This window comes from Cupressus sempervirens, chromosome 4 (genome assembly GCF_028749045.1).
Source record: "Cupressus sempervirens isolate cs-2001-9-10 chromosome 4, ASM2874904v1, whole genome shotgun sequence".
NCBI classification, from domain to species: Eukaryota; Viridiplantae; Streptophyta; class Pinopsida; order Cupressales; family Cupressaceae; genus Cupressus; species Cupressus sempervirens.
The window spans coordinates 563,034,527-563,044,056 of record NC_143121.1 but is presented as its reverse complement, the minus strand read 5'-3'; the positions used below and the strand labels follow the sequence as shown (position 1 = coordinate 563,044,056).

The 9,530-nt window shown below is 34.2% G+C and overlaps 1 pseudogene; it reads left to right on the top strand.

Annotated features, from left to right (window-relative positions):
* The first annotated feature begins 1,837 nt into the window (after positions 1-1,837).
* LOC149562446 (GDP-mannose transporter GONST1 pseudogene) lies at positions 1,838-2,855 on the top strand (annotated as a pseudogene).
* The last annotated feature ends 6,675 nt before the right edge of the window (positions 2,856-9,530 follow it).

Here is a 9,530-nt window from a genome sequence, read left to right as displayed (position 1 = left end):
ATATTAAATTTATTTTTAGTTTTTGTTCAAATTAATTTTATAAAATTGTTTTTTATTGGGTAAAGTAAAAAGAAAATTAATTTATTCTTTAAAAAATTATCATCTATATACATTTAATTACCATCAATATATTGGGGACCAAAATTGAATTTACATAGTCTTTTGGTTGCTTGCATAATATTGTTCGTCTAAAAATTGTTTGTCCATATTATAGTTGAATGGTGGGATGAATTTTTCTTGTATTGCATATCAAGAAGAATAACATAAAGAGAGTTTAAACCATCCTAATATGGAATTGAGCTCAACTATACTGAGCAGAAAATATAAGCCATGCCCACTAACAAAAAAGTCATTGAGACTGTGTTACCTAGACATTTTAGAGGGAGGATTAATTATATTAATTCTGGAAAGAGAGAGATTAATTCCCAGCTAAACCAATTTTTCTCTCTCCTTGTACTTTTCTCCCTCCACATACTCCAACTTTTAGAGAGAAGTTCGAGGTTTGGGTTTGAGTTTGAGTTTCACTCTCCTCAACATTTTCTCTCTTCGCGTACTTTTCTCTCTCCACATACTCAAACTTTTAGAGAGAAGTACGGGTTTGGGTTTGGGTTTTCTCATTCACAATCTTCTCTCTCCACGTACTAAAGTACTCTCTCTCTACGTACTCCAACTTTTTAACCTAATACTAACCCGAACTTTCCCAGTGTTAGTTATTCCATGAAAACTCAAAAGCACAAAAGTTTTCACTTGGGTGATTGGTCAAATATCTTGTAGGCTACAGAGGAAGAAAGTTAGAGGCAGATCCCTAATATTGGAGAGAATTCATCCTGTACGTGTGTGAAACAATACTTGAAGTTCTTTGATAAAAAAATAGCACTCACGACATTCCTTGGGACCATAGACAAGCCAAGTGCACTGTTTTCTTTATGACCTACGGCCTGGCATTCGTTCCATTATTAAAGTTGTTGATAAGAGACAAAATGTAAGAAGGGAGGCGGCTCATGTCATTTCAGCTCACAATTCTGACCAACATAACACCAAAGCTATATATATATCTGCCTTCTCTATAATATGCAAGTTCAACAATTCAGGCGCCATGTAGCCCGGTGTTCCTCTCAACATAGTTATCACTTCAATTTGCTCTCTGTTGGTCAACTTTGCATGCCCAAAATCTGAGACTTTCGCATTGAAATGTTTATCCAGCAGACTGTTTTGAGGTTTGATGTCGAATTGAATTATTCTCTATTCACACTCTTTTTGTAAGTATGCCAACCCCTGTGCACATTGAAGAACTATTTTTGATCTGGTCTTCCAACCCAGCATGAATTGATCAGTACCGGTGGCAAATATCCATTTCTCAAGCTTATTGGCAGGGGGAATTCACCTTCAAATCAACCAATGGAAACATAGTCAAGGCACGTGACACATTTGGTAATAATTCTCCAGCAAAGGCGCTCGAATTGTTTGACTAAATTCCTGTCTAAATAAGCTATTTCTAAGTCAATACAGGCCTGAGACCAAACATGTGAGCAGACCAAGGTGAAGAAAGTTTGGAGCAGATTTTGTATTCCGAATGTTTGACACAATGCATTGATGCATTAGAAGCCAGAGAACTAAGTTTTATTAATACTCCATCATGCACAGAAATGAATAAAATCCAAGCGGCAAATGCATAGCAGGATTTCCAGCAAGTCCCAAACATAGACAAAGCACATAAAGTCGCAGACATGACCATGAATATGATGTGTTTGACTTAATGTCATTGCCAACTCGATAATAGGAAAAGAGCCACTGCACGGAACAAAGGAAGTCTTTTTGCATTAATAGGAGAAATTTTATGAGGGCTCGCTGGGTCACGGCTTTACATGTCTCATTAAATGCAATGGGAAGTTGAACAGTTGATAAAGCTACATTGGAAGACTTCAATAAAATAGATATAAATGGAGAATCAAATGAAGTAATGAATAATTTTCCTAATGCAACATTGAGTCAGGCACCGAGTATCCATAGCCTAATAGGTGCTGGGAGAAGAAGTAGCAGATCATTGTTAGTAGCAAGGCCTTTGATAAATGATAACGCTGATTTAGAAGATGGTAGTGTGGAGAAAGATGTTGAGAAAACTGTGCGGGAGCATGGGTTTATTAAATTGCGGAATCAAGCCCTGCTGTTTGGGATAACATATTGCCTTTTATCATATTGTCTGTAATAAAGTTGTTCTATCTAGTTATAGTTTTGATGGTGGAATTTCCATAATGTTTTATCAGAATCTTGTTGGTGTGGCAATTGTTATGACACTGAGCTCCTTTGGCATCATAACAGCTGAACCACTCACTTGGAAACTTGTTAAAGTCTGGCTTCCTGTCAATATTATATTTGTTGGGATGCTTGTCACAAGCATTTTTAGTTTGAAGTACATAAATGTTTCCATGGTGACAATTTCGAAGAATGTTACAAATATTATAAAAGCTGTGGGAGAGGTTTATCTTTTCAAGAAAAAGCATAACAACAAAGTTTGGACTGCCCTCTTCTTGATGATTATATCCGCCATTTGTGGAGGCATTACAAATCTTTTCTTTCATGCAGTGGGTTATATGTGGCACATTTTGAATTGTTTGCTCACAGCTTCATACTCACTTACATTACGGAGGCTCATAGATGTAGCAAAACAAGTCACAAAATCTGGAAACTTGAATGAATTTTCCATGGTTCTTCTCAACAATTCCCTATCATTGCCCTTGGGACTTATACTTATTTTCAGTGAGTGGCAGTACCTTTATGAAGCACCAATTGTAGAGAAATTCATCGAACAAGTTGTCATTTTTTTGAAGTCATTACTGTTGACATCGTCACAATGATTTTTCTTGACTACTTGTAAACTTGTGAGGCATTTTCTACATAGCTAACATGGATCTTTTTGGTTAGCAATGGGTAATACATTTCAAATGCTCATCATCTTGTAAGAAAGTTTATAAAGTGGACCATAGGAATTCCTATGAGAAGATAAATGAAGGATATGATGATGATAATGATGTAGCCAAGGAGAACTTTCCTAAATGGGTAGGTTGGCAAATTTTTGCTTGTATTGAGAGAAGATGCAATGCATAACTTATCATAAGTAAATTCCTTTATCTTTTGCTCAATCTATGTGGGCTTAATGTTATACCTTTTGTAAAAGTGACTTATGTCACTTATTGTAACTAGAGTTAGGATCTAGAGTTTTTATTGATATGAGTTAGAGTTAGAGTTAGTTTTCAAATGCGTGCCAAATTCCAAACTCTAACTTTTTGAGTGGTTACGAACCCGAAAAGTTGGTTAATCTAGATTGGCTATAAATTCCTGAAAATCAATGTAATAAGGGACTTTTTGGACTTGGATATAGGGAACACTTATGCTCTGATAACAAAGCAATTTTTGGAAAGTGTGTACAATTGTTGTTTTTGTAATCAATTATTTCTTACTTTCTTGGTGCAAGGAAGTAAAGGCAGTACATTTGGCATTCTCTTTCTAAGGAATCTGAATGGTTGGAGTGTTGATTCATTTATGAGTATTTTCATGGTATGGTGTGAGTATTCATGAATGGTTGAATTAGCATTGTGTTAGTGATTGCTCTCATTAATAGATTTCATCATTTTTACGAAAACATTGAAGGTGTGTGGTGCATTCACTATCAATAGTTTTCCTTTTATTTTCTAAGTTCTATTCGTCCTTTTTTGAAAAAGCATAAATTTTATCTTATAGGGGAGCTACCCCTCTAAACGTAGAGGAAGGCTACATATCAAGGGCCTATCCAACTGCAGGAGACATCGATTTGCCACATACTCCATTGGGCCAAATCGTACATTTTCAAGGTGACAAATTTGTTTACCAACAGACTGAAAGAAAAGAGTATAAATTCAATTATAAAATACAAAAAAAAAAATCAAACATACAGGTAGAACTATCAATCACTACTGGAATGAAAAGTTGTGGGGTTGTCAGGAGAAGGTGGCACAAATAGTTTACTAGACATATCCTTCTCAGCCATCTTCCTTAAATTTGTGAATGTACTATGCTAGGTTTATATTGAACTCATTCATGTCCCAAAAAAATGTATATAATTTTGCATAATTTTCTTTCACTCCATAATGTATTTGCCATCTTTCAAAATTTAGTGTTAATAATCCAATTTGGAATATTTCTCTTGCGTAAACCTTAAGTATGATTTGGGAATCTCCTTTGATGAATAACTTGGAGATACCAATTTATAGACTTATTTTTAGACCCTCCACCAATGTTTCTAATTCAATAATGTTGTTCAAAGTGATACCTAAGTGTTTAGCTCATTTGACCAACCAATCTCCATTTTCATTACATATGATACATCCCAATTTTACTTGACCTAGGATGCCTCTCGAGGCACCATCAAAGTATAGTTTGTGCCATCCACATGGATGGGCTTCCCATTTACATGTGGTTCATGCAATTTTTTAAAGCTTTGAGTTAGAACATCTGAGGGATGATTAAGCTATTCCATTTCTTCCTCATTTCAACATCCCAATTTGAGAATGAGCTTTTCTCTTTAGGAGTATTTCTTAAATGATTGTTTAAGATCTCAATAATACTGACCTCAATTTTGTTAAGTAAAGATTCTAGATTCATTTTAGAGTTAGTAAAAAATCTTCTATTTCTTTCATTCAAAATCTCTCATACAAGAATTGATAGATAAATTTGCCATAGTTTATTGTAAATCCTTGATGTATTTCATTGTGGCCAACTTTTGAGAAAGTTACTAAGGTTATCTAAAAAGGCAGTGCTCCAGTTGAGCTTGATACATAACCATTTCCAACATTGTGATGAAAATTTGCATTCATATAATAGGTGTCCAACTATTTTAGATTCATTTTCACATAATACACATCTAGATGAACCTTCAAAGCCCATTCTAGTGAATCTTTCTATTGTCGAAATTTTATCTTGCATTGTTGTCCATAAAAATACCTCTGCCTTGGTGAAGCATGCTAGACCCCAACACAAGTTGAGAGAAATTTCTATTTTTTCCAACCTTATCCATTGATAGTGAGCTCATATCCTTTTTTGACACTATATTTTTTGGTCTTTTCTACTCCCCATACTATCCTATCATTTCTCTCCTTGTGATTTATCAATCTTTTGTGCAAAAAAGCTTCAAAAATTATGCTTTCATCATTAGTTAATGAAGTATCTGACACTTTTTTCCAATGTCATCCTATTATATTGTTCTCATTCTTATACTCCATGTAATCCTTGATATGAGTGCCCCATTCCTCAATTAAGATGTTATTCATATTTGGAGGTAGCCAAGATTTGACCAAGGTAGGAAGGTCATTCCAAGAGTCTTCCTAGAAGAGAGTGTCCTAAACATTTCCAATATCCCATGTTAGGTTATTTATGATGAGGTGCTAGTTTTCCATCATAAATTCTGAACTTTTGAGCCTTTAGGAGGATTCCTAGTCTAGAAGAGAGTTATGGGATTTGCATCGCGAAGGTATTTGTGGTATAAAATTTTTGACCATTTTTTGTTATGCTCTTGAAATATTCTCCATACTAGTTTGGCTCCTAATGTTTCATTTTTCCAACTTAGCTTCTTAATCCCTAGACCCCCAAATCTCCTAGGTCTGCAAATTTGGTCCCACTTAATCATAACTAGTTTTTTATTCTAATTTGTCCCTTTCCAAAAAAATCATAAGTTTTTTATCTAGTTGATTTTTTACTCCTTTTGATAGGGGTAAACAAGACATCTAATAAGTGGGGATAGTTATCAAAACCACTTTTTATCATGGTGGCTTTACCTACTTTATTTAAGTACTTCCCTTTCCATCTTTCCATTTTATTTTCAATTTTATCTGCAATCATATGTCATGTCTTTCTTTCCTTGACACCTTATTCAAACTAGATACTTGAGTAGTTGCAAGGTAAATCTCCTTTCCTATATCCCATCTTGTTGTATTTAGTTATTTCTTTATCCAGATGACTATTGATAAAGAATATTTCAGATTTGTTTGCATTAACCTCTTTTAGTCTCTAACTCATGTTTCCTATTAGTATTGAACACTTAGTCATTTCCTAGGCAAAGTCGGTCGATCATCACTACGATTGAGCCAACCAATAAATGCTGAATGATTTTGGACTTGTTTAAATTTTAGTTTGAGCCAAGAAAGTCTCAGATTTTCAAGCACCCTAGTATGTACCAAGTTCTAGTTTATGTTGAGTACGATAGAAGATAGCAAGGTAAATAGAGTTATTTCATTTTGAGCCACAAAATTATTTTCGAGCATATAGATGACTAGCAACAACATAAGTATTAGGCATGACCAAGTGTTAGGGTTTTCAAGTGTCGAGTAAACCACTTTTGTTATATCTATTTGGAATGGCACAAACACTTATGTAAACCATTTTGGCTAACTTCTATACATGATTTAAATATTGTGGTGATAGATAAGGAGTTGTTTACCCATCTTGTCAGAGGTCATCAATCTCTATGAAGGTAGTGTAACCAATTAGAAAAATGGATGGACTAAGCAAAAAAAGGGAGAAATATGGATGGTTGATTATGATCTAAAACTTTCTCTAGATGGTTATTTGAGGAGGTTCCAAACCCTAAATCAGAGGGGAATGAGTGAAGGATTGGGAGAGAGTGAAGAAACAAGTGTATGTGCGAAAGAGGACATGTTTGATGATTAGAAGTAGAGATTAAGCACAACAACCTAACAGTGAAGGACGTAACATATTTTATCAGATAAAAAGATCAAATCCAAAATGGAAAGAGGATAATTTTAATCTAGCATCATAGTGCTAACTGAAGGATCAGGTACTGATACATTCTAGCAAGTGAATCAGGGTAAATCTCTTAATAGAGTAGTCCTAATGGGCCTATTCAAAACTCTTAATAGAGTGCTTACTTAGTTGTAAGTTTAAATCCTTTAATAATATAGACTGAATAAGTCTTGTAAGGTCTTAGTAGGACAGACACCTCATGGGGTAGATCATCATAAGTGATCAAACATTGTAGCCTTAATAGGAACACTTTATTGCTATAGTAGCGAAGATTTGTGGGTGTCATCACCACCCCAATTTTATCTTCACCTTGGAGGATTTCTGGGTAACCAAGTCTTTTGTGTTATGTGTTTACATTTACTTTCATGTTTATGCATGTGATGGATAGTTAGATCTAATTCAGTTTATGGTTATATGATTCATGATGTTGATATGAGATGGGTTAAAGGTGAATTCATTTGATTTGTTTCAAAGAGATAGAAGTTTTATAGATCTCGATTCACTCTCCCCCATCTCAGTATCTTACTTTCTCAATAAAGTTTGAATAATTGGTATCAGTTCTTTTTTCTCTTAAAATAAGTATAATCAATTGAGAGTTAAGATCTTGGAGATGGAGGCTTATAAGTTGAGAAAGATCATTGATAATTAGAAGCTTGACATATAGATCATAGTACAACAACTTGAAGCAACAAGAGAGGAGTTGAATAAATCCTTGAAGAGAAGAAAGGAATTGGATATCCAACATAATGACACTCTATATCAAGAAAAATAAACTGAAGGACTACTTAATCATAGAAATTCTAGTGAAAGTGATGCAACTATAACAAACCTATTGGCAAGAAACAAAACATTGAATAGAACAAAGGAAAAGGAAACGTTTATGTAGAGAAAAAAAGGAATGAAATCAATCAAACCTGGAGAAAGAAGGAAGAAGAAGGCAGTAGTGGAACCAATGAAGCTGAGGTCACCCAATCTAATGGATTAGGTGATCACACAACTTCTAACTATGCAAATAAGGTATGTAAGGAATTGCACATTTGAATGCTACATTATATATGAATTCCTAACATAAGATGTGTTAAAAGTCCATATTTTTTAAATCAAGATGTATTAGGAGATATTTGAGGCAAGAACCAAGAAAAAGAAGTCATATTCATAATTGATGTTGAGTACTAGTATTAGTGTCTATAATGACCGAGTATTTCTATGTGAATTGGGCTGCTATACAGACCAAGTTGATTTTTTGACTGAGCCAAGTGTGGAAATGGTAATAGTGACTGAGTGGTGGTCTTCACCAAGTAATGGAGGGAATATATTATGATAACCAAGTTTTATGTTAATGTTGAGCCAGCTATATTACACATACCATTATATGAAGCATTTATTGAAGACCTAATTCAACCATTTCAGACTATATAGATAAATTTATTGATCATTTTTACTTACCCAGTGATCAAAGAACCTATGAAGTGATTCAAAGGTGATTGACAAAGAGATTTGTGAAAATTTTTATGTGATTCAACGACGTGCCATCGATAATTGCAAGAATAAGTAAGTAAAGTTTGTGAACCAAGCTCAATTGTTACATTGTTTCAATATCCTAGTTAAAAATGCCATTACCTGTTGGAATTCTTTAGAATAACTGAGAGGGGGGGTGAATAAGTTATCCAAGGTCTAGATGTACAAATAAAACTTTTCAATGCTTAGTAGACCCATATCCATAAAACTTCAATATGCATGCATCCATTAGATCATATAATACTTAAACTTTGTAGGTTACTATCTTAGGTCAAAACAACTTTGCAAAAATGTAAACACGAAACACCATAAGAGCATTGACACAATTTGACACAAGGATTTTATGTGGAAACCCAATTTGGGAAAAATCACTAGTAACATGCTACCAATTCTCACTCTTCTAAAGTGATACCCTATGAAAGGCCAACCCTATTAAAGGTTACAATACACAGTGTTAAATGTGACCCAATTAAAAGATTTTAGTCACCCTGTTAGGAGTGAGCCTTGTTAGAGAAATTTAGACCATTCCATTAGAATGTCACACTGTTAAAGGATTTACAAATGACTATCAAGTCAACCTTAATCCAAAGGATTTACCCTAAACGTATACAATGATTAGAAAGTAACAGTAAGGCTTGATCTGATAACAAATTACAACTCACTTGTAGATTATAGATCTCTATTTCAATCCTCCATTCTACTTGGCATTCATACTCTTTATCTCTGATAGCTTGTTCACCCTTCAATCATTCATACTCTTAAGCCCTCTTTCTTTACATGCCAACTATAGTCATCTCTATTTGGTCACTGAATGAAGCAATACCCTAGACTCCTTGTCTTCCTTAGGTTCTCGCACATGGTACCTTTGCTTCAAGCCTTGTATCCCTTATAAAGAAAATTTGGGTCTTTTGCCGCTCAATAACAATAGTCCATTTTAGTGTTAGGTTAGATTCATTGAATCTTCCCTCTTTTCCATTTCACTCCCTCTAGAAACTTCTTCTATAATCCTCGTTGAATTCACCTCAAAATGGTTTATCTTGAATTGTGTGCCACCATCTCATCATGATTATCTTCCACACGCTTCACATAATTCAAGAAAATAACATAGTTGACTTAGAATCATCAAATCTTCAATTTAACACAATTTTCTATCATTCAACATCTATATTATTCTGTCACTTAGCCAACACTAGTTCACTCAGCAAATACTAAAGTTTACT